Source organism: Netta rufina (genome assembly GCF_964035555.1).
Source record: "Netta rufina genome assembly, chromosome: Z".
In the NCBI taxonomy this organism is placed as follows: Eukaryota; Metazoa; Chordata; class Aves; order Anseriformes; family Anatidae; genus Netta; species Netta rufina.
In genome coordinates this window covers 78,588,453-78,594,452 of record NC_140126.1, presented here as the reverse complement: position 1 = coordinate 78,594,452, position 6,000 = coordinate 78,588,453, and positions in this window count along the sequence as shown.

Below are 6,000 nucleotides of genomic sequence, written 5' to 3'. Positions count from 1 at the left end.
AATGGGGAGAAAAAGAAACAAAAGAAACAATAAGGCCGCATGGAAGCACAGAGAGAAGGAAAAAGAAATATTCTCTACTTCCCATCAGTGAGAGATGTTTGGCCATGTCCTGGGAAGCAGAGCCTCAAAACACGTAGTGGTTGTTCAGGAGGAACAGCCCCCTTCCCCACGAGAGCCCCCCTGTTTATTGCTGAGTGTGGCATCAGGTGCTCTGGAATGTCCCTTTGGTTGGTTTAGGTCAGCTGCCCTGGTGATGGCCCCTCCCCATCACTTGCCCACCTCCAGCCTGCTGGCTCCTGGGGGCTTGGAAGGAGTCCTGATGCTGTGCCAGCACTATGCAGCAAGAGACACAACACTGGAGTGATACCAGTGCTGTTCCAGCTACGAGTGCAGAGCACAGCACCGTGTGGGCTGCTGCAGGGAAAAGGTGACTCCAGCCCAGACAGACCCAACACAGCATCACGGCCAGCACATGGGCCTGGCCAATTCTGCCTTGTTCCCTGCAACCCTGTGAGCCTGACTGCAGGTGCTGGGTGGGAAAGCCCCTGACCATGGATGCCAGCTGCCCTGATACAGCCTGGTGCAAGGGGCAGGTGCCAGCAGAGAGCCCACCTCCACTGCCCGGCCACCCCCAGCCCCCACAGAGAGCCCCGCGCTGGCACTGCCAGTGGCTTGTGCTAAAGTTATCACACAGGGCAGGTGGCTAAGTGATTTGTGTTCTGGCAGCTCAGCTCCCCAGGGGCTTCTGAAGAGCGAGCGGTGAGAAAGAGAAGGGTGCAAGACCTGACTTTTTGCCTGCAACAAGCCCCTAGATGTGCACAGCCATAGTGGTGCGAAAGGCAGGCTTATTGCAGGTAAACTTGCTGTGCCATATGGGGCCTTGGGAAGTGTTTTGGGGTATGCATATTAAAAGAGATTAAAAAACTAGAGAGCCTCAGTCTCACCTGTCAAAAATACATCTGCTCCTCCACAATAATGAGGGGAACATCTGAGTCGCTCCTACTGGTACTCCACAGATGTGAAAATCCGGTGCTTCTGGCAAATTTCTCTGGGGCAGGACCTTTGCTTGTTCCAGGTCCTAGCTGTACCTTTAAGAAGGATCCCGCATCCCAGAATATGCATCCCAACCAAACCCTTCTGAGCACATGTCTAGCCAGTATTTTATCTAGAACTGCTGTGAATAAAAAAAAACTTCCTGAGTTATAACAGTCTGGGGCCTGAAAATGTGCAAATGTTTTCATCCATTCTAGCTCCCTGCTCCTTTGAAAATCTGCTGCGAATATGCAGGCCTTACTGCACAAAGGCTGTGGTGACTAGCATGAAAAAATATTTATTGAAGGGTTCTCGCATTGGGTGCTGTGGTTACCAAAACTATAGAAGGAAGCTTTTCTGTAAGCCATTGAAATGTTCTGGCTAACATTCCCACATAAAGCATGTGCTGTGACTTGTCTAGTAAATTCTAGTAAATATTCTAGGGGAAAAAAATTGAAATCTCTTTAGCTGGTTAGAAGCAAAACCTGAAAAGATTAATTTTTTTTTTTTTTTTTTTTTTTTTTTGCAGTGAAGATTTACACTTGTATCTATTTATGTACGTACAGGCAGCATGTTGATGGAGATGTATTTATTTACATCAGTAAGTTGGCCAAGAAGGAGCAGGAGAATATTTTATTAGGTTCCTGCATGTATTGAATGCCTGAGCTAAAGAAATTCTGGGCAGAGGAGGACTCTGAATGCTGCCCATCTCCTGATCCTGGCCATTTATTTGACGAGAGCTATATGTTTTTGAGGCTGTGACCCACCAACCTTTTTTTCAATCCATTGGGGACAATTGGGATTTTAACATGAAACACAAAGTAAGAATGATGCTGGGTCTTCTGGGTTAACACCCTGGGTATGTCTCCCTAGGAACCCTGACAAAGCCTTAGATTTCTTAATCTCCTGTCTTCCGTTTGCATTTTCTGAACAATTTTATGTCTAGCAAAGGGCTCAACATCATCTGTATTTTCCTCTTTGCTGGCAATTGTTGGAAGCAGACTATTCAGTGAGTTAACTTCCTATCTTTCAATCTACCTCTTTTCCTAGCAGTTCTCAAAGTAAAGGAATCAATTTGACCGTATTTTGGTGTTTAATAGCAGCAAACCTGAAACTTACAGTGCTGGATGAAGCTGGGTTGAAATTTTTGTTCTTCACTTTCTCAAGAGAGACTGGAAAAGGAAGCATTGTGTAGTACAGTCAATCTCTTTCCTGCTATCGTTCCCATCAGCAAAACCTTCATTCTTGGTCTCTTTACTTTGCAGCAAAGCCCAAATGGGCACCTCTTTTAAAAATATCCATGGGAGGATGCCTTTGGAAAGAGGGAAGCAAGGCTTATAACGGAACAAACTGTTCCTTCAGGCAGAAGTGCAGCCCTGGAGCAATCTTCTGCTCTCTGCTCAGCATACATGTAGAAGCTACCTTACAGCATTGTGTGCCGCTGGGCACCCAGCACCGTGTCTGTCCCATGCCTGATGGCGCTGGCCAAGCCTGAGCTGAGTGCCAATGGTGGCTGTGCCGTGAGGCACCTGGCCTGCAGACGCAAAGGCCAGAGCTCTGTGCTCTGCTCCAGCTTCTGCGATGCCCAGCCACGTCTCCTGCCTTCCTCCTTGCCTCCTGGCAGCCGCTCCCCCCTGCCGTGCCTTCTGACAGATCCCCAGGCTGCCCTCCGAGCGCGCGGCCTTCCCCTGCGGGTGCTGATGCTCGCGGAGCTGTGCCCCCCTGCTCGGGGAAGCCCGGGAGCTGCCGTCCGGCTGCACGGCGCTCCCAGGAGGCCAGGCCCTCGCTCCTCCGCACCACTGCGGCGGTCTCAGAGGGCGCGCTGGGGTTTCTCACACAGCTCTCAGGAAGAGGCAGAAGCCAGCATCTGGTGTGGCTTGGCCTCCCTCTGATGTGGGCTCGTTTTCAGCTGTGCACGTAAGCGTGTCGCCAGGAAGAAAGTGACGCAAAGGTGACTTTTTTAAAACCTTTTGTCTTGACCTTAACTGTCAAAATAACCACACTTGAAGGCAGCGAAAGTGACTGCCTGAGAGAAGGGATCAAAGCACTCGCCATGGCCCACAGCCTTTCCACACTGGACTGGCAAAAGAGGTATGGGCAGGAGTCAGCCTGTTCATCACCAACAGACCAGGGTTGCCTTCTGCTCTGACACAGGTTTCTCTCAGAAAAACACAGTCCCTGGTCATTGCATGGTTGTGGACTGCAGAAAACAGTCCCAGAAGCACAGAACGGGGTGGAGAGGAGTAGCCCATGGAGTGCAGGACAGCAAAAAGTTTCTGCAGATGTCTGAGGCACGTTGCATCCTGGTGAAAGCTAGGCTGCTTACTGCTGCAGGGCAGCAGAGGCTGAGTGCTCCTGGCCAGGACCTCCCGACACCATAGTGCTAAGGGGTAGAGCCATTAGGTGTGTAAGAGGAGAGCACAAGTCATAGCACATGTCGGCTGAAAAGGAGAAGTCTCGGTATTTCCTGCTCTCCTCTCACACTCTTGAAAATAAAACCTGTCAGCTGCAGCACCTCAGCTCTGCCCTGTTACTTGACTGACTGGGCTAGGAAACAAAGCACTGATAAGACTGGTGACATCTCTCGGGGTCAGTTCAGAGACGAGATCAGCACCCAACAGGGACAGAGCACCCCTCACTGCCCAACAGAGCACCCCTCTTGTGTGGACCAGTGGAGCGAGCACTGCTGCTGCTGGGATGCCTCTTCCCCATGCCTGTGTCCCTCAGGCTTCATTTCCTGGTGGCTTTCTGTGGACTGTTCTCTAAAGATCACAGAGGGCATTGCAATGTGCCTTCTGTGTGTGCTCAACTTTTCGGGAGAGACCGTCTACCACATTGTAAATTACCATAGTCTATTTAGCATACCCATCTCAGAGCTCAGTTTTATCTGAGGGAACATGCTGGGCCACAATCGCCACTAGATCTCCCATATTTTCATTTTAAAATGAAAAATGAAAGAGGAAAAAGAGCCTATGGTAATGCAGAAAAGAAATATGTATTTCTGAAACAGCAGAACACACCCTTTATTCCAGCTTAGGGGTAGAACATCATTTGTAACAGCCCTCCCCCAGATTTGGTATTGGTGTGTGTTACAGGAAGGTGAGGCGATGCAAATGACTTGAAATGTGTTGCTGGGCTTTGGAAGCTCTGTGCAGCCCTCTGCTTCTCCGCTTACCCAAAGTTACGATTAATCACTTCTCAGGAAAAGGAGACTACCAAATCTGACTGATACATGGGGAGGCAAGGCAATGCAAATTCTTTGCTGTGGAGGTTCCACGTGGTTTGGCTACAAACTGACATGATCAGCCTCAAAGAGTGCTGGGGTTTGCTGGATGTGTGAGAGCATGGTGGGTTCAGGGGGTTACCCTCTCACTTCCCAGCTTTATGAGAAAAATAAAATGAAATAAATAAATAAAATAAATAAAAATAAAATTTTATGAGAAAAAGAGAGAAAAAGTGTGGTTCACTTTAGAGAAGATAGCAACCACTGTCTTGGAATACTCCACAAACTGCTGGATTTGTGCTGCACCACGTTTTGCTCTTCACTCCTTTTTTGCCTGTTGCTTTCCATTTACAAAAAGCACAACACAACCCTGAGGCCAGGGATGCCCTCTGCCTGCAGCCATGGTCGTGGATGTCCCTTTACTGGTAGTTTTCAGGTACAAGCCCGACATCATGCCCAGGCAGAAGTTGTTTCGGGGAACAGCAGTATGCCACTTGCCAGACACCCTTTCAAATGGCTCCTGCTTGAGCTGTGGTCTCTTTCATGGCAGTTGCAAGCCCTGGTCACACCAGGATTGCCTTCAGGTGGAAGCAGAATTCTGCTTTTCCTGGGGATGCACAGGGCAGATATTTCTCATGCCAGCCTCTATTGCTGTACTGCTGCCCTACGTGCTGGGCAGTGCCAGGCTGTGCATCCTGCAGCTGGGTGCAGGATGGGGCCCAGAGCATCTTGCAGTGTCTCTCCCCAGCAGCACTCCTGAGTCCTGCTCTGCTGGGGTCAGCGAGCAGAGGGCTCCCCTTAGTCCCCCCCCAGCAAGTACCACCCCGAGCCGAGCCTCCCCGTCCCTCGCAGCCGTCCCTGACAGCTGGCAGGGAGCGAGGCGAGCCCTGTGCCTGCAGCAGCCTGCGCGCTATTTTCAAAACCGCGCTGCATTGTGCAGCCCGAGAACCCGCCGGCAGCCCGAGCAGCACGGAGCCGGGGGTCCGGGGAGCACCGCTGTCAGCGGCCGGTGCGGGTCCGAGGAGCGGAGCCCCCGCACGGCCCCGGGCCGCCGCCGGAGGCAGGGGAAAGGACGGGCAGGGCCGCGCATCCCGCAGAGCGGCGGCTGCCGGCGGGCTCCGCAGCCTCCCGCCTCCTGCAGCCGTCCGGGACCCCCCTCCCGACTCCGCCGCCTCCCGCACAGAGCCGTGCGTCCCGCTCCCTTCCCTCCGCAAGCTCCGGGAAACCCGCTCGGGCCCCGCAGCGCCGCGGGGCCGTGGGGCGGGGAGGCCGGGGGCAGGCGGGAGGGAGGGCGAGCGCCTGCGGCGAGGGGGTGCTGAGGTTTATTTGCTGAATTTTTGTTTTTATTTTTTTTGCTATTATTGATGTTGGTGGTGGGCTTTTGTTGGTTGGTTTGTTCTCTGCCCCTTGCCAGGGGAGAGCCGCCGGGAGAGGCCAAACCCGAGTGGGCTCGTTCGCACGGCGGCTCGCCGTTCGCGGCGGGTGGCGGAAAGCGGGCTCAGGCCATCCGGTTATTTTTATGTAAGCAAATGAGAGCGAAGAAACGTTGGTGAAAAGGGAAGCAAGAGAGCAAGAGGCAGGAACCGGCCGGCCTCCCGCCGCGATGCTCACAGGATGGAGCAGGGCGGCCCGGAGCCGCCGTGCCCCTGGGGGCCTCGGGGGGACCCAGCTGCGGCCTGAGCTGCGGGACCCCCCCACCCCCCGCAGCCCGGTTTTGGGGAGCGGCGGCCTCCGGGTCGGAGCCG